Source organism: Mastigoproctus giganteus, chromosome 8 (assembly GCF_048544385.1).
Source record: "Mastigoproctus giganteus isolate SK-2022 chromosome 8, ASM4854438v1, whole genome shotgun sequence".
NCBI classification, from domain to species: domain Eukaryota; kingdom Metazoa; phylum Arthropoda; class Arachnida; order Uropygi; family Thelyphonidae; genus Mastigoproctus; species Mastigoproctus giganteus.
In genome coordinates, this window is record NC_143582.1 from 108,505,546 (window position 1) to 108,526,280 (window position 20,735).

A 20,735-nucleotide genomic window follows, 5' to 3' on the forward strand; every position below is an offset into this window, starting at 1 on the left:
AAAAAGATATCATTTTGCCTAGAAATCGAAGTGTCACTAAAGATAAGCATAGGTGCAGAAGAATCCTTTTTGCGAGATATAAGACAGGACTGAGTTTTAGAAGGATTGAAATCAACTAAGTTGTCTTTGCCCCACTGGAGAATTACCTGAAGATCGGCATTTAAGGAATTGGTAGCGGATATTCGAGAGTTGAAGCTGATTGAACAGGGTAAATTTTCTCAAAACGGAAAGTAGAATGTAATGTGGAAGTAACAGGAGCACAGGTTATCATCAACAAAACTATGGATATGGATAAAATTTCCGGTCAATGGAAGAAGGTCATTAATAAACAAGAGGAAAAGAGTGACGGAAAGAACTGAACCTTGGGGGGCACCACCATTAGTAGAAAAGTTTGAAGACAGACCATCACCCCACCTACCATCACCCTCAGTGAGCAGTTAGAGAGAAAACTGGATAACTAATTACAAAACACAGTTGACAAACCATAAGATGGAAGTTTCTTTACAAGACATTTACGCCAAACACGATCGAAAGCCATTGAGATGGCAAGAGTAACTGCTTGTATTTCACGAATATTGAATTTGTCCATAAATGGGTAATATAAGCCAGAATATCACCAGTGGATCGATACCGACGGAATCCATACTGCCGATCGTTGATCAGACAGAAAGTCAACAGATAGTTTTAAGAGTTAGCGATTAATTGATTTCTCCATTACTTTAGAAACAGTAGAAATAATTGAAATGGGACGATAATTGGATGGGAGGGATTTGCCACCCTTTTTCTAGAAATTGGCTGGATATGAGCCAATTTCCAAGAAGAAGGAAAAACACTTTTGGAATAAGAAAGTGAAAAAAGGCGGCAAAGAACAGGAGTAAGTTCAGGAGCACAGGTTTTAAGAACAAGTGGAGAAATGCCATCAGGACTTGGAGATTTATTAGCATCAAGATTTGTCAAAATCCTTCTGACATCCTTATGATGGAAGACCACAGGAAGCATTGAATGGAGCGTGTTGGGAATGGTGGGAGGTGTTTTACCAAGATCATTAATACACGAATTGGAAACAAAATGGGATGTTAGCAGGTCAGCTTTATCCGTTGCTGAAGTAACAATAGAATGACAGAAGTGGAAGCAGTGATGGGCAAAAGTTGCAGCCAATAGTTTTGGCAAGAGTATAGAATGCTCGGCTACCATTAGGGCAAGATTTGCTACTCTTAGCCGTTTCAAAATCTAGTTTGGACTCATTAATAACTTTACCATTGTTGCCAGCTTTCGTGTAGGGAGAAAATGAAACTGACGAATTGGAAACAAGCCAATTACGATCTGCAACATTCTTCTCTTGAACAGCGTTAGCACATTTATTGGAAAACCAAGGTTTTGATAAAAGAAGAGATTTTAAAGTGGAGTGTGGAATAAAGAATTCCATTCCTACAAGGATAATTTCACTGACACGATCTGAGAAAATGTTGACATCAGAAGTTTTGAAACAGTAATCCAACCAAGAAAAAGAGATCTTAGAGATATCTCACTTTGCATTCTTGTAATGCCAAACAACACGAGGTTGGGAACAGCCATGGGATAAAGGCATTACAGCCAAAGTAGCTTATGCGCCATGAAACCCCCATATCAACATGAGATAAAGGCTCCATCGTAGAAGAGACAATCACCAAGTTGTGGTCAGAGGTGCCTAAAGGACCCTCACTTCTACCGTCTACTTAGAAGGGTTGTTTATGAGAAAAAGATCAAGCGTGTTTGCTGTATGGTTAAGATTGTCGGGTATTCTGGTAGGTAAATGAACAATCTGTGCGAGGTCATTAGCAATTGTAAAAGCCTCAGCATCTCGACCAGCTGGGTCTGTGTGACTAGAAAATGGAAGCCAGCTGGATTTGTGAACATTAAAATCACCAAGGAAAATTATCTCACTCACTGCTAGAAAAGTTGGTCTGGAGAAAGTCAAAGAGTTACAAGTGATTAGTGGAGGTCCGAGAAAGGCAGAGACAACAGATGAATTTGACAGAATGAGGTAGAGAGATTTTAAGCCAGAGAATATCGAAAAGAGGAGATTCCAAATTGCCAAGTCTCTTACAGGGAATATTGGAATGGACATGTGCACAAGTACCACCTTTGAGGCTGAAGGAATCATACAGCAAATAATTTGGGCAACTGAATTGAGATGAGCAGTGGTTGAATCAACCGATAACTGGGATTCTGTCAGAAAAAGTACATGGGGTTTGGCAGACTGCAAGTGGAAATGGACATCGTTGAGATTAGAATTGAGACCACGTATATTTGTGAAATGAATTACGAAGTGTTTGGAAGGTTTAGATCTTTTCGCAGATAAGTTTTCTCTATTAGTTTGACAATTCATGGTATATTCAGTAGTAAGAAAAAGTGGGGGGTGGGACATGCTGTATGAAGTAATGATATTTTTGGATGTGTGGCCTACACACGGTAAGAATATACCCAGCTCCTTGACATAACGTGGCCTTGACAATGCCCCCGCATACACACTACTCGGACTCTCTCCAGTTACTATCTGGCAAAGTAGAGGTAGCAAGATTATACACTATCTGATCCGGAAGCCTCCTAGGGAGTTACCAATAAGTTCGGTCCGGTGTTCTAACTAGCGGCCGGCCTGCGAACACCGTTTTAGAGCTGCACCCTCGAAATTTAAAGAAGTTTGGATCTCGCCATTGTGTTCATCATAACCTCAAAAGAAAACATCAATCATACTGCATGATGGAAGAGATGGTAAAAGGTTGGCCGAACTTAGCTCTGGAGACTAAACATGGGCTGCACCACTCAAGTCTCCAATAAGCAAAGTGGTGGTATTGCACCGGTTGATGAGAGTCATCTACCACCTAGTGCAAGAAATTTTAATAAAAGACACTTAACCACTTGAAATATCTAATTAGTTTATTGATATGAAAGGACAGGTTGACATGCTTAGACTCAAATACTTCAGATAACTAAATAAAATTGGCTTCGTTTCGAATGTCTATATTGAACTGCCTCTTCAATACCACGGTGTGGTCTTGCTATTGGGGTTAGGAGAATATGATTTGATTAAAGTTGAGAGAGAGAGAGAAAAAGACCGAACTAGACCACACCGTGGTACAAGACGAATTTTACAGAATAGGATAAATTTTCAGCCAAAAAAATCGAAAACGGGAGATTCTAGATTAGGAAGTAATCTGTACCACCTTTAAAGCGAGAGGAATCAGCCCGAATAATTAGGGGAACTGAGATGAGCGGTGGTCGAGACAGCCTATAATAGAGATTATCGGTCAGAAAAGTAAGTAGGAGCTTTGCAGACTATAGGTGAAATTGAAAGTCAATTAAACCGGAACTAAAACAGGTATATTTGTAAAATGAATTACAAAGTTTCTGGGAGTTTAGTTCTTTTCGCAGATAGTTTGTTCCAATAATTTTACTGCGCATAATGCACTGAAGAGGCAAAAGTTGGGAGGAAAAGTACGAATTGAAGAAAATTTTGGATGTAGTGCGCACACACACAGAAATGGATATCTCCAGCTATTTGATATAACCTATCCACGGCAATGTCACACAGATGCATGCTACTCGCACTGCAGCTGAAGAGTAGAGGCAGCGAGATTACACATTAACAGATCTAACGGCCAGCTTTAACGATAGTGCAGCTTTAAAACTGTACCATCTAAATAAGGAATATTGGATCTCACAATGTCGAAAGACACAACCCACACTGCATAATAGAAGAAATGCGGCGACCTTGGGCATATCCCCTGTGCAAGAGTACTTAAATCTTGTATACTTCACAAGAGTACTTATGGCGCAGTTGTGGGGAACCACCGGTGGCACCCCCCTCCCTAAACACCATGTACGTTACTGTATGATAGAAGAAATGCGGAGATGCTGGAGCTGTGCTCTGGTGATCAAACAGATGCTCACCACCTAAGCCCTTCAATAATTCAAGTGGTGATATTGCACCCAGTGTGGACGTCGACCTCCTAGGATGTAGTGCGCACACAGACACAGAAACGGATATCTCCAGCTCTCTGATATAACCTATCCACGGCAATGTCACAGATGCATGCTACTCGCCTAGTGATGGAAATTTGGCGTCTGTGTGGAGAAGATGTCATGCCGCAGTGTGCTTACGTTAGCTCTGACGTGGCAAATCAAATCTTTTTTTTTTTTTAAAAAAAAAATTCACTTAGGCTATTACTTTTCTTCTACCGAATCTATACATGTAACACCCCCTCCCTACCATGGAATACTGTTGCTACATCGGGGGAATAATACTTTCAAACATTTCTGAAACTTCTAGACCAACCCAGAAGAGAGCAGATAGTTAGTGATAAAACTTACTCTCTTCTCTATCACACAGGCTTTGAATATGTGCTGCATGACTTTACTACAGAAATCTTTATGGACGCTGTTCTGAATTTATCTGAAAATCCTCCTCTTCCTTTTAACCGAACACGCGACTCGTCTAGTCAACATCTATTCACAGTTCAACTCCAAACTAAGAAAATGAAATTTTAATCATTAATCTTGAAGATTACCATCTACAAAAAATAGAAGTCCAACGTCAAGTATCTTCATTTCCATAACTAGTAATAAAATACTTATAAATTGAAATATTTTCCCCTCCGTTCGTCTCAAGCCGAATTTCTTATATTATCATATCCGTTATCCTGCATACAGTACTCTAGGCCACACCTAGAGTACTGTGTACAGGTCTGGAGGCCTCAGTTTAGGAAGGATGTAGAGTTGCTAGAACTGGTACAAAGAAGGGCAACAAGATTGGTTAGGGGAACAAAAGGGGTGCTCTTACCAAGAAAGGCTTAAGTTCTGCAAATTGCAGCGCCTGGAGAGTAGGCACCTGCGAGGTGATCTAATTGAGCTGTATAAGGCTGAATGGGTTGTTGTTGTTTTGGTTTTTAGGAGCATCAGCAACTAAGGCCATATTGCTCCGGGAATATGCGGTGGTCATTCCCTTGACCTTTCCGCATCCTCCGTATTTGGTGGTGACGGGCTCGAACCCCGGTCTAATCAAGAAGCGTGTGCTACGCACTGCTGCTCCTTCCCACCTGGCTAAGGAGGCGCCACTGAATGGGGTTGAGCATGCTGAATGCTGATGGGATTCTTTCTCTTGCTCAGATTAAGAACCCGAGGGGGCACAGTTTCAAATTGAGGAAATATAGTTGTAGAATAGATGTGCGGAAATTTGCCTTTAGCTAGCGGGCAATTGATTGGTGGAACAGGCTTCCATCTTTTGTCGTGGAATAGCCTTAGTCCAGCTCAGCCTTAAATAAATTTAAGGCTGAGCTGGACAGGCATTTGGAACGAATGGAGGGGTAAAATAGGAGGTTTTTTTTTTGGCTGTTGTTGCATAAGTTTGCTTTCTTGTATCGTATGCCTCTACTAATGCTAATTCTTCATTCCGTTCATAAAAATTAATATTATTTGCTTTTAATTTTTTAATGTCGTTCCCAATAAATGTATGCATTAAAAGTAAATAATAAATATATTTATGTACATTTACTGGATAGCAGGAAGAGGTGGTAGCTGCGGATCGAACCCCCCTGACCTAAATACGTACAACTGACCGTCTTGACGTGAGAAAGAAAGATGAATTAATAAAAATTAAAGTCAAAACTATAATTGAGGTTTTTTTTTTTCAATCTTTTAAAAGGAATAATTACTATAGAGAATACATTGTACAAATATAGATTTTGATATACCAACCTTTCAAAGGAGTACAATGCAATCTTAGTGTCAATTGTATATTATTATTGTAATTACCAATTCCTGTATGATGTCGTTAATATCAAATCACTCAACGTACGCACAAAAGTGATAAATGGTTAGAATAAACAAATTTGAGAACGCGAACTGAGAAGAGGAAAACTATTCAAGGAGAAATGACGTATTTACAAGAGATCCATTATATCCACAGGACTTCATACTTTCTTCTTAGAAGAGACGATTTACAAGCAAAATTCTATAAAAGAAAGAACAAAACTATTTTCGTAATGGCATTGATCTCTTATGATGGGAGGGTGGTGTTGGTGATGCACCAAAGCAACTAAGGCTATGTATGTATTGCATTGCGAAATAAAATATTGTTTGTAATAGCATGTTATCTTACGGTCGGCTTACTCGTTTGCTGGACGATACAACCAAGTTTTTCGTCCAGTAGACCGATAAATCCTAATGTAACTTTATCCCAACGTCGGCTAAGACTATTATGAAAAAAGCTGATAAAAGTTTCTCTGCTCGAGACAGGAATCGAACTCAGACCCTTTTTTTTTTTCAGACGGTATAAATTGGATTCACAATTTACAAAGTTAAATTTGTTTATTTTGATTTTATTTATATTTTTAATCCGCCGAAGGAACTACATCTGTGTGAGACGAATTCTTCCAAGTAGTAAAAATATCAAATTTTTATTACAATTTAATAAATCACGCAATCAAGCGTTTAGGGCATAAGCCTCAAGCTATGAAGGAGTCTAGACTATGTATAAATATAGTGCAAATGCATCAGGAATACATAGCTGTATCTGAATAAATCAGATTATTAATAAAACGGCATCGTTTTAAGTTATATCTCATATTGTGAATACCTTCACAACGAGTTGCCATGATATTGCACTACTTCGAATAAGTAACGCTTCACCTAAGGAGAAGACTAGTGTTACTTATTCTCAGATGGATACCACCACCCAGACGGCACCGTTTCAGGGCTATTTGGCCCTTCTTCGGTGGGTGGGTAGGTACCCGAGTGATGCAATGATGGCAAAACAGTTATGAAGTATAACTCCACAATATGAGAGATGCCTGAAACGGTGCCGTCTGGGTGGTGGTATCCATCTGAGAATAAGTAACACTAGTCTTCTCCTTAGGTGAAGCGTTACTTATTCGAAGTAGTGCAATATCATGGCAACTCGTTGTGAAGGTATTCACAATATGAGATATAACTTAAAACGATGCCGTTTTATTAATAATCTGATTTATTCAGATACAGCTATGTATTCCTGATGCATTTGCACTATATTTATACATAGTCTAAATCACGCAATTTACGAACTTTTGATCTTACGAACAAGAACTTTTGACACTTCAAATTCTATTTATGAATTCGAAGTGCACAGTAACATTATTCAGATAAAAATAATAATTAAAATAAAAACATTTTTACATAAGTAAAACGTTTGTAATTAAAAGTAAGCTTTTTCATAATGATTGCCTTTCATAAATTTACTATTATAGTAAAAACGCAAAAAGCGGAAATTTCGTCATAATCTGTTTAATGCTCTAATTCAAAATCCGTTGCTACCACTTCGAACTGAGTGTAGACTTTTCTTTTATTTTAATGAACCATTCCTTCAATAAATATCGAAGTCGATTTCAAGGACACCATGCATATATATATATGCACACACAAAATAAAGCACAACGTACACATTAAAATGAAGAACGAATATGTTTTTTATTACAGCAGTATACAGCTATACGTATATGAGCTCACATAGCCAAGCGGAAGTGAAGTAGTATCCACGTTTTAGTTTAAATAAATAAATATTCATTTATAATAATAATAATAAGATTCTTTATTAACATAAATTTTATACAGTAGTGATTCCTTACACAGAAAGCCAGAGCTTGTATAAACAATTCGTTGTTTATACAAGTGATTGTTTTGTAATAGAAAAAAAAAAATGAAATAAAATAATAATAATGACTAAATAATAACTAATAGATAAAAACAAAGATGATAATCAAAAATGTAAAAATGAAGTAGTAATTACAGCGAAAAAGGACTACAAGTTGAGCAGAACATGAAATGACATCTGTTAACAAACTAAGATCGGCACTTACATAAATGTCCTTTACAAACAGCAAGATAGGACAAGATGCCATCGCGATATACTTTGTCTATAGTCCACAGGTCGATGTCGATGTTGCACGAGTTGAGTGTCCAGAGTCGCATTTGGGAAGTGTCTCTTGAAATTCTGTAACCGCTGGAGCCTTGAGCACAAGGAGGAGGTACTACGGAGATGTCTGCTTGGCAAACGCCAACCAACCGTGTTCCAGATGTTGATGTGATCCTGCTTAGCTGAGCACAGATGAAGGAATGACTTTATTTTTAGCACATGGGCTCTGTGGACTATGGGCGTATATTGCAGATTGCAGCAGAGAGTAGATTTAGATGTTGTGTAGATCTGGTGCGACTACAAGTTGGCCCACTTCAGCACCCAGAATTCGAGGCCCCATAGTTCCTTGAGGCTGGTGGGTGGTGCCGCCGACCAAACTTCCACGGCACAGAAGAGCACACTACAGAAGTAAGTTGCGAGGTATTTCTTGATTTGCTTATTGTGCGTTTTGCACAGATCAAGGGCTTTGGAATACTGAGCTTGGATTTGTTTTTTTATAGGTGAGGTTGGCATAAAGGATTACTCCTAGAAATTGACACTGTCTGTGGGAGTCAGAACATTTCCTGCCAATTCCGGAAGTAGAAAAGATGCAGTATCAGCAGAAGTCATCCGACCTGGCGTAAAGATGAGATAGTTTGACTTCTCTGGATTGACTGACAGGCCAAAAAATTTGGCATACTTACAGAATGTATTTAGGTAGCTGTTTACAGATTCAGAGGCGGTTTGTCTTTCTTGTTGAGAGTGTCCAGAGTGTCGAATCACCAACATGGCGTTTGCATGGCAAGTAGAATACAATACCATCAGCATACGATAGGAAAGCTGGAATTTGATCCATTAGTGGAACGAATATTGCTGCAAATAGCAAGGCTGAGAGAGAACCACCTTGTGGGATCCCTACTTCGGCGCTTTTAGTGACTGTAATGCCATCGTCTTTGAAGTGAAGCAGTCTCCTAGATAGCATATTATTGAGGATCTCGAACATATTTCCGGATATCCCGTAGAATCTCTCAAGTAAAGCAAGAAGGGGTGTTATTTGGACTGAGTCGAAAACAGATTTCAAGTCCAGAAAAATATAGCAAGCCCATCACAGCACATGGCTAGGGGCAAATAATACGAGACAAAGGAAATGAAATAATCGAATACATAGCAGATTACATATAAATTAACTGTAAATAGGAATTATACTTATGAATTAATAAAAAAATATTGCAAAACAGCACATTTGGCTTTCAGTTGCAGTTACTGGTTTGAAGGCAGGCTGCTGTTTTTATTTCTCTTCATTTTATTGGATATCTGACTCATATAGGCTTCAGAGTTGAATAACCTTTTTGCAATCAATGTTGTAATGATTTATGAGGTGAAGAAAGCATTGGGGAACATTCTGTCCATTTTTGAGTCTGGAGAGAAAATCTGGATTTGAATTTTTGGTTTCTTGAATTTTCTCTGTTGGGAGCAGCTATTATATTGGCTGTTTGATGAATCGTATGCAGAAGTAATTAACTTTGCAAGAAGCATTACTCCAGAATCGTTGATCATCTGTTGCAGAGGCTTTGTTTTTTAAATTTTCATAAAGCTGTTGCCAGGATATTGTATGGGGAAAACGAAGCTTACTATTGAACCATCTAAGAACCCAATATTCAAGAGAAAGGAATTTCTTGACGGTTACTTGAGGAGCACCAGACCAGATTTCGGAAGCATAGGGCAGTATGGGAAAGATGCATTTTTGAACATGCTTAATGACTTTTTTTGTTTTGAATCGCTGCTGTTTCTTGTTTGATTAACCACTTTGCTTTTTGAGCAACATATAAATAGTGGGCATTAAAGGAAAGATTTTTTATCAAAACAACTCCAAGGGGTTTGTAAGCATAGACATTTGGGATTGGGACATTTGCAATTTTTATTTCTGTGGTTGGTTTGTTTCAAAAGGGAATAAGTAATTTGAGCAGATTTTCTTGCATTTATAGTCAGATTGAGTTCTTTCAGATACTTGATTTCATAAATCTGTAAATTCGCATCATGGATAACTTTGCGAATATCATCACTGGCTTTGGAGATTATAAATAACTTTAAATCATCAGCATATGCCAGTATATTTGGATTTTCTTGTAGAAGTGGTTGAAGAGATGCTGAAAATATAGTACTGGAGAGAACGGCTTCTTTGGGAATGCCTGTTGAGGTTGTGACGAGAATATTGTCAGTACTAGTGGGGAAGAGGAGAAGTCTGCGATCTAGGCTATACTGAAGATAGGAAATAATCATTGTGTCAACGAGAAAGTGATTTTTTAGCATTTCAAAAGCTTTTTTGAGATCTATGTTGTCGAAAGCACCTTTGATGTCTAAGTAAAATACATCGCATTGTGCCTTATCTTGAAACGCAGTTTGGATGCACACAATGGTGTCAGCTAGGCTTGTTGTTGTGGAGAATGCGTGTTGAAGATATGGGAGCATAATTTTTTCAATAATTTTACTAATTATTGACGAAATAGCAATTGGCCGATAGCCTGTATGGTTATTACTGCAAGCGTTTTTAGGAATAATCAGAGTAATCGTGAAATTTTCCCATAGTCTTGGAAGGAATAGCTGGGAAACGCACCTGGAAATGATATGCACTAACGAATCAACGATGTATGCACTGGACAATCTAATAATAAAACTAGGGATGCCGTCAGGGCCTTGACTATAATGAAGGCGTAATTGGTTAATTACATGCTGAACTGTATTCTTGTTCACAAGTTGGTTAATTAGTGGGGCTTGACCGGGAGGCATATCATGTTGCATGCTATCTGCTTGTTCATATGAATTGAATTCTTAAGATCTGTTTTGCATACCGTGCAGATGTCAGAATTGCTTGTTTCCATGTTTCATTTTATCCATTCGAGAACGATCGTGTTGTAAGGTACCTGTTTTTTTAGAAAGTGCTCTTTTATTATGCTTTAGCGTGGACATAACATTTTTGTGCGACTTAATTTTTTTGAGTTTAATACATAGAGCTCGCGTGACTGTTAAATACTGTTAATCATTATATTCTTGTTAAAATTATTAGTCGCAAACTTCTTTGACATATGGTAATGATAGAATATAAAGAGAAATCGCTGTCAGTTTATGAACTCTTCACAAAAACGCGTGGTGTTCGCGAATCAGGAGCTGAACTCCTAGTGCGTTTATTTTGCTATTAGAGAAAAACTATGCTTTATGTCGGTACGTATTGAAACAAGTAGTGCACAGAAAACAAAACTTCATTTTCCCAGTGCGTGATGCAATATTTTCAATACCACGTTTATTAAGTTTCGCTTAAAACTTGCATCCATTAAAACTTAAATGTCCAAATGCGATCCAAAAACACCACCCGAACATCAAACTTTCAGCATCCATGTTAAAAATTGTTTTTTTTTTTTAAAGCTTCTATTAGATTCTATGGTAATAAGCCTATATAAAATCATGCAGAAATGAAAGCTTCAACACTCAAGACTTCCTGGACATCGTAGCGGATATTATGAAGCTTCAAATTCCATTACTCTATTCATACCAAGAAAAATTCACACAAAAGAATATCTCCATCCAGATATGTTCCGCAACTAGAGGAATTAAATACCTTATTGAAGCCTTATACACAAAATACATCCAGCCAGTACAACACAGCATCAGGCAAACCGAGGAACTAAACAACCGAGGAACCAGGTAATACGTGGAAGCATGCCTCGGAACAATTCCAGAATATTCCTCTCAAGCATAACGAAAGAGATAAACAGTATCACTCTGCACACAAGGAGGTCTACAAATTTATTAACCCTCTCATTTCGTCAACTTGTAACTATCCCATCTACAATGGGATAATTATTGTAGTTTCAAGATTCAAGTATTCCATTACTTTCCTACAAGGCAAGTAATGGAATACTTGAATCTTGAATAAATACGAGTATTAAAAAAATACGAACCTTAAGTCTATAACCAAAAGATACTCCCATCCACTACACAAAATATTGAGGAGAATGCTTCCCTCTGTCTTCACAGCATACCTTTACATTAGTCGAGTAATGTATTTACTTGATGCTAGGACTGTATCGTATTAAATAAGAGTACTGAAATTTCTCTCCGATTTCTTCAAGATAAAGTTACCCTTGCGAACAGAAACGGGCATTGTCCTATAGTAAATAGGTCCACAGTTAGTCAGTGATGACTAACCAAAACCATTATATTATCATGAGGTAAGCTATCAGAATTAGCAAGCATTTTATTTTTTTTTTTTTACTTTCTTCAATGAAATACATGTTTCCATGCGATCGTTAATAAATACACAGAAATTCTTCATTTATTAACATATGCGTAGAGATTGATAGACACGGACAGATGAACAGGATTCGTGACAGAATTAAAGCATTCGGAAATAAAAGCAGCAATTTCATATAAAGCGATAAAGTAAATCGTAACTTTGAGTTTACAGGACCCTGCTTGACTGTAGTCAACAATTTATCAACATAACAGATACATGCTGCAGTTAATTTAAAAGAACTTTTAATTTTAAAATGGATAGCAACATTTGAAGTGCTTTTTAAATATCAGAATTTCAGACACCTAAATTATAATTTAGATGTCTGAAAAAAATAATAATACGAACCTTTGTATTAAGACAGTCACAAACAGAATAAATGCAAATAGATGCAAAGAAAACTGTGGCATGGGATAATGATGTGTTGCCTCGTTGCGTATAAAAACTGCAGTAATCTGAAGCTAGAATGGGGAAACGTGTGATCTATCAGACTTTGAAAAATGTCTTATCGTGATACCTGTTTAGTAGGAGCCACGATTCAAAAAATGAAAGATATGACTGGTTTCTCAAAAGCATCCATCCGAAAGGGTTTTAATGACTGGAAAACAAGCGGTTCTTTCCAAGGTGTAAATGAGGCAGAAAACAAACAGTTCAAGAGCGAAGCCGTCATACTCCAAAGAGGACTGTACAGAAAAATCGGAAATCCTGTGTGCAGCAAATAACATCTGAATTCAACCAAGCCAGATTGAACATATTGGAGGTCGCCTGCCTATTCGGAAGCTACTTGTTTCAGAAAAAACAGAAAAATCTGCTTGCAGTGGTGCGGAGAACATCGTAAGAGTGGAACAATGGAATGAAGGGATGTGGTCAGAAGAATCACGATACACTTTGTTTTGCACTGATGGTAGCCAGAGAAGCTCTGTGTGGCGAGAACCTCTAGAAGCGACGGACTCTGCTAAGACCACCAAGTATCTGGAGGTGGTATCATGGTATGGGGAATGTTTTGTTGGCATGGACTGGGTCCGTTGATACAGGTATAATGTCGAATGTTATCCAGAGAGTACATAAATTTTGTATCAGATCTTCTGCACCCTGCAGTGTTACACTTTTATCCAGAAGGAGATGGCCACGGTACAGATGACAATTCAACAATGCATCGTGCCCGAATGGTTCAGAGAACGTGACACAGATTTCCACTGTCTTCCCTTCCTCCCACATTCACCTGATCTCAATCCTTAAAAATGTGGGATATGTTGGAGAGAGCTATTCGGCAACGAAGTGCTCTTCAACTTTTTCGCAGCTGCGCAATATTTAGCTGGAAGAATGATTACAATTAGACCAAGACGCACTACAGAATCCATACATTACAGAATCTATGATTAAAAATTACATAAAAATAGTATTTATTTCCCTTCTACTTTGCTGTTGGGTGGATAAAATGAAAATGTACTTTTCTCAAACGATGAATAACTGTTTCCTTCTCAAAGCGGTAAAAAGCGAACGATGTATTCAATCGAAGTACTGATATATTTTTAAAATCGTAGTTTTTTTTTTTTTTTCAGATAATCCTACAGGGCATAGGATAGAAAATAAATTCCTACCCCAAAAAAAAAAAAAAAAAAACTGACAGTTTTATTTCTAGATATTCCAGTCATAGGGAAGAGATTACGGTGTTCCTATTATAATCAACATAATGCCTGTAATAATCGCTCTTACTCAGCAATGAAGGAATTCTCGGGTATTATTAGGGCATTACCATTAACATTTTTCACTGTTGTGTATACGTGAGGGTTGTTTTAAATCTGTCCGAATTATCTTAGTCACAAAAAGCTCAATACTCTTATAAGCATGAATATTTTCCTCTGTTCGTGAAGCTATTTTGAGTCTAAAGCCATTTTTACAAAGAAAAAAGCATAGTCTTGCCTTACTTCTCAATAAACAGACAAATTTGATTCAAATCTTTGTAAATGTGGACTAAACATTTTCTCTTGAACCGTAAATAATTAAGTAACTTAATACTGTTCGTGTTCAATGAATTAAATATAATTTAAGTTAAGATCCATTTGAATCAGACAATTTAGAACATACATAACGGAACCAATTTTTGTTTATTGAACCTTATTATTCTTAAACGGTCCTTTGGCTCACTGAACTGACGAAAACGTCATTATTTGGTCCGCGTTAACAAATGTTTTGTTCTACACAGTCATATCGCAACATTATTGTGCAGACTACTATCACCAAATGCTTTTTCACTCGCAGTATTCAGAAAAATACTTGAGATTCTATAATGAAATTTTAACTTCATCGAAATTAAACTTCAAGAGTATTTACTAACGAACTTTCAACAGCTGTGCGCAGATATTTGGTCCAGTGGTCAAAGTAAACAGAGTACCATAACCACGAAGGTTGTGGGTTCGAGTTCCTATGAACTGTAGCGCTGAAACTGTAGTTCTTTAAAATAGCTCGATACATATGCAGTCACAATAAGTTTGTAAACTCCTCTGGAGAGTGAACGAAGTAGAATGAAATCTAGAGAATGAACGGGAGTTTCTGTTAGCGACAGAATCAAAGGATTTTGAATTAAAGATAACATCTGCATAAGAACATTGACCCAATAGTGGTTTTCCAAATTTTGGAAAAGGCTCTCAAAAATGAAATGTGATAGCTAATTTCAGCACATAAGGCTCTTGACCCTTGTTAAATTCTTTAATGCGGTCCTTCAATAAAAAATAGTCTTTTTTTCTCGGGAAAAACATTCAAATCCACTTTAATATTTTATCATGTTTTATGAACGAATTGATTTCTTTCTGTTCTGCATTGGAAAATATATTACTTTATAGAATCGATCATTACGAGTACTGATATCGTACGTAATACTCCCCCCCCCCCCCCCCACACACACCAAAAAAGCGCAGAAGTCATTTAGAAGGTATTCTGTTCACGTAATTTAATTTTTCATTCCTAGACATGTCGCAAAAAGATCATATCTTCTTAATTCTTTCTTTTACAGATTGAGATGAACTTTTACTTCAATTCTGGGAAAGCGAGATTTAATGTACAACTTACGACAGTTTCTTCAAAAATTCACCAGTCTAGATCAGAAGGTGTTTTTATTTTATTATTATTATTTTTAATAAAATAAGAGAATCAGAATTGGACGCGTGAACAACAGTCCGTTATTGAGAAAAACAGAATCGCGGAAAGTCTAAATACAAAAGATTATGGCTTTTAGGTTTCGACAGAGAAGAAAATGCATTTCTTACTAAGACAGAAGAAATTCTGCAGGAAAATAAAAGTATGGATCTTAAATATTCTTTTAGCGGCATAGTTCTCAGGTATAGCAAGAAACAGAAATTGGCGAAGTAACGAATACGTCAACCTGCGTGGAATGTAAGCTGACTTTAATTTCTTAAAGAATTGAAGATTATTCTCAGACGTTTTATGGTACTTTCTGTGCCACTTCTTCAGTGAATCCCTATAAAATAAAAGTATACGATTCTTAAAAAAAACCCCATTAAGGCTTCTAAAGTGTTTAGTGAAGCAGGATTCGAAAGCAGATATTAAACATTAATTCACCATTCCCCCCCCTCCCCCCCATCAAAATAATATAAATTCTTCTCTTGTATCTTTATGGCCTCCTTGAATTTTCAAAGCATTTTGTTTTATTATTCGAATTCCAAACTGTAAAATTTAATTTTACCTTTGAAAGATGTTTAGCTGTGAGGGATGTACAGAGCGATATTTTCTTATTAAAGTCGCCTTAGCAATCATGACGATAAGTGTCGCTAATTAGCTGTAGGATCATTCGTGTTAATGACGCAGATAATAAATCAAAGAAATCGTTAGCTTTTAGGTGCGGAACATTAACAAAAGGAGCGGTGCAAGAATACGAGTCGAGCACCAGTAGAAACAGACACGGATTCCATGGTTGTCACGTGACCTTTTTCGAAAGGCTGATCGGAAAAACTTTATCCGTACTTCTCTTATCGTTTGTCTGACAGACAACAGTCTACCGGTGTAGACGCGTCGAAAAGCACCTTACGTACAAGGGTTCGCTAGTATCCTTACCTGAGTAAAGGGTACTAGCGCTTCCACGATGATCCGCGTATCTGAGGTGGCGCGTGCGTGACTTTTTCCCGTCTCAAAGCATTTTCGGAACCATTTATATTCGTAGGCCACCTATTTTATTAAGTAAAACACTGTCGTAGAACTCCTAACAAATTTATTTCAGCCACGTGAGATTAACATTCCACTTTCGGAAATTTAAAGAAAGTTGTTTGTCGTGAACGGTAAAAATTCAAAGAATGGTGCCGACTAACGAGATTTTTATGTTTTCAACCACTGCATCAACCTTTCCCCTCCTTCCCTTCCTCCTCTTGTCGCAGTTTGCTTACTGCGCCTCTTACATCCCTCGAGCAGGAATTATTCTTGACGCAAAGCACGCGCCCGCACACTGTTTTCATGCCGCTTTTGTTTTGCGTCCACTCGATTAACTTTCAATCTGGATCCCTCTTTGCGTCTAGACTGCTGGACGGCAGTCAATGTCAGTTACAAGACGTTGAACAGTTTAAGCGGTACTAGGCCAGAATTCCGCGCACACCGTTCAAGGTCATCCGTCAGGACAGTTACAAAGGTCTGCAAAAGCACGGACCAGAAATTGCTTTCATCATTATTCGTGTTATCCGTGGCAGTTTTTAGGCGCGGTGAAAGTGGAGAACACGCTCAGATACGTCGCAAGCCCACCGGCGCGATGTCTACATAAAACTTTACGCGCTCCTCACGCACAAAACGTACACACATTTATAAACACACTAAACAGGTTGTCAACATAAACTTACCTTTTCTTCCTGCGCAAACTTCCAGATCCTTCGGGAGGCAACTGCTACAATAGAAGATGAATCCCGGCACAACCTTTACGTTCGGACAGCGGTCGAAGTTCACACGCTGTTACATTAAATGCTTTTCGCATCTTCCATCAGGGATTTCCGTCCGCAGGATGCTGTTCAGCAGCCTCCCTACCTGAGTGCCTTACAGTAACGATTACGCACCACCCAACCCCGAGCGGTTCCTTCTATATCTGCCTTCTGCACTAATCAAGTGGGAGGGGGTGTTGTAAAGCGCTCGGTGTCGTGCCGCTAGTGAGCATGCCCGGATAACTCAAGTGACGTTAGGAGCGCGAGATTCGACGGTGGCGGGAGCAGGTAGCCGGAGGGATGAAAAAAAAAAATGCAGGGAAAAAAAAAACTACCGCTGGGATGTTAAGAAGGGAGGAAGGATTTTCCGCTCCTCACTGGAGTACATTGTCTTTCAACAAAAAAAAAAAAAAAAAAAACTTGTTCCAACAACGAAGCTTTAAGTTATGCGTGACTTGAGGCTGGATAGTTTGTGCTTTTGTATGGGGCTGGAAAGGTTGAAGAAGGGTAATGATAGTCTGCCAGAGATTGCTGTAGCGAACTGAAAATGATGAGATTCAATATAACAGAGTGACAGGAATGTTTTATTTTTACACACACACACGCGGGTTTTATGTTTTCTAGAGTTGGCTCGCGGCTATAGATGTATTCTCTCGGTAGGTGCACGAGCGTGTTATAGCCGCGCATCAGTTTACAAAGCGCGCTAAGTTAAAGAACGAGCTCCTAGATCAATGACTCCTTTTCGTGTTAACGGCAATGTGGATATTTATGGGATAATTAAATCAAATATGAATATCGAGATAAATAGCAAAGGATAAATGGCCTTCTAAACGCACAAACAAAATTAGCGGCAAAAAATTACCCAACAAAAATAATAAAAGTGGGCTTTTATTATAGTGAGCTTCACACACACACACGCATTCTTCTGTTTTGTGTGAACGAAGACGTCAACTGCCTCAATTGAAAACGAAGAAACGAACCGGTAAAAATAAGTTTCGTAAACTGATAAAGAATTAAAATTCGGAGCCAAAAAACGTATGTCATCGGCTGTAATTCGACACAATGAACGCTCTAAAAAAGATGGCTTTCAAAATAGTAATCGATCAAAAGTGTCTTAAAATGCGAAATAATAAAAGTGATAGTTATTTGATCGGATGTAGATAATACTTAATTGACTATGACGCAGTCATTTAACATTTTAACAAAACGAATTTTCTGGTCGCGGTTTCATTTGCTCTAAATCCACTTGTGTACGATTTAGGTGGTTTTCTAACAGGGGTCAATGATTAAGTTGCGTTTGATATTCACTCTGAACAAGGAAGGAGTAAATCTCCCGAACAATTGCGACTCTTCAGGAGATTTACTAAAAGTTCATCCCTTAGTTCATTGTTCCTGTTTTTTTTATTTTTGTTGTTTATTATACTGAATCGGGAAAGTGACCAGAGGCCAGTGGTCCCAATAAATGAATCCTTGTACAATAATCCGTCCATCAATCACTCAGGTTCTTCTTTGTCTCCAAATGTCATTTCTGAAGCTTTTCATGAAATGCAATCGAGTGAAGAGTAATCGATGAAAAGGGTGTGTCGGCTTGTGATGAACAAAGTTGACTTGATGACAGCACAAGTAGATTACGGGCTAAGATAAGTTGTGTGACCTTCAGAAAACCACGCAATTTAATTACAGGGTATTCGCGAGACACCTACACAGACCAGCTTGATCGCGCATAGCATGACTACATACGTTGGAGCCTGAAATGGATTTGGGTTGATAACATTATCGTAATAGCGCTGCTCAGAGGAAACAATATGAGTTTTGGAAAATTAAAGCAAAAATATTTTTAGTATATGTCAGGGGTTACCACACCATGGGTCGTGAACCCATCTGCATTAGCGAAAATTGATGAGTTTATTTTTTTTTATTATCGTACTAAATTTTTTAAAAAATACGCACATTACGAAAAAAGGCTGCGTTATATTTCGAAATCAGAACATTAACCATTCAAGAAATCATGACGAGATATTATTGTTCTAAAAGCCCCCTTTGTAATGAGCTTGAAAAGAAGGGGGAGCACGCTACTGCCTAGATACTTTTGGAAATTTTAAAGTGAATTACAAAATCTGAAAACAGTTGAAGGTAACTATAGAACGGTAAGTTCGAGTTCTGTGATAGGCAAGATTATAAACACTCGAGATGGTCCTGTAAATTACAAGACCATCTAGAGAAGAACAGAATGTTAAAGGATCATAGCTTGACCAATCAGGTTAAATACTATAACGAGGCCATGAAACAGCTGGATGAAAGAAATAATTGTGGCGTTATATATTTAAAGGATTTATTATAATCTGGAGCGATTTGAGATTAAAAGGAATATCCTTAGATGGATTATGAATGGCTGAAGAACAGGAGCCATGAATGGCTGAAGAACAGGTGTCATAAATGGCATACATGCCGTGTGGACCGACCAGAGTAGCAAATGGACTGCTCTTGTTTTAAACCTTCATTAGTGACATTGGCGAGGATTGCAAGAGAAGTTATCAGAATATACTCATGATTTTAAGCTTCAAAGGGTGATTAACGACCACGACGGCTTGCGCTTCAAAATGACTTTGACAAGTTACAGATATAGTCACAAAAGGATAACTAAGATTTAATGCTACTATCAAGTGTAAATTCGTACATTTAGGGAACAAAAACTCAGGAGTTTCCTATAGATGGTGGGGGAGATTAATTATGGTTTAGGACGAGGAAGACTTAAGGGTTACAATACAAACAGACAGTTTTCCATGCAAGTAAAACAAACGGTAAGGAGAGCATACAGTGTCGTTATTGATAATTTCTCGGACTTTTGAAAGTAGCATGAAAGATATCGTTCCTTCATATAATGGTAAAAAGACAAAGAACTTGAACAGAAGGTTCCCTGAAGAACAACTAAACTGGTAAAGAATGCTAAATGTTGTCCGTATGTGCTAGGAGTAGTTTAGACGGTGTGGTCTGCAAAATTTGCAACGGGAGTCTTAATGGTCCTGAAGAGGTGGTCCTATTGAGGTAAAGAAAGCCCAATGGAAATCAGAAAACTGAATGAAGGAGAATTTTTTTCTTTCTCGTTATTCTTGTACTCATCTTCTTCTTGGTAGGAGGCATAATAACCGGAGACGCAAATTCACACCCTTAGGAAGCACCAGAAAACAAGATCTCATGAAATTTGCCTTCAACCATTATGCTGTAGATCACTGGAATAAATTACCTGCCACCAAAGTGGCGGAGGCAAAGAGTTTGGTAATACTGAAGGCGGAATTGGATGGATGAATTGGATTCCCAGTTTCTGCTCTGGGAATAATATAACTGATTCAGGAGTTTCATTATTTTTTTTTCCTGGCTGATGCATAACAAGTTGGTTTTCTTGAATCATATGGCCATTCTAATAATAATTATGTTTTACTGTAATTTGTTGAAGCCGAGGTTAATTATTCGTTTCCTTAAAATAAGTAGAAATTTGATATAAACTGCTCTTCACTGAAACTTGCCCACTGAAACGGAATTTTATATTTAGAAAAAATTGGGCATAAAAAATACTCCATGTGATGAAAGGATAATTATATTTCATAAATGAATTCATTTATTCTCAGAA

At 37.8% G+C, this 20,735-nt stretch overlaps 1 protein-coding gene across 1 annotated transcript in view; it reads right to left on the reverse strand.

The window, feature by feature from the left end:
* LOC150081758 (protein tolkin-like) overlaps window positions 1–17,203 on the reverse strand; it is a 285,479-nt gene extending 268,276 nt beyond the window's left edge. The window contains exon 1 of the mRNA XM_090379622.1: window positions 17,033–17,203. The gene's annotated coding sequence lies outside the window, so the exon portion shown is untranslated. The remainder of the gene's footprint in view (window positions 1–17,032) is intronic.
* Window positions 17,204–20,735: the final 3,532 nt, after the last annotated feature.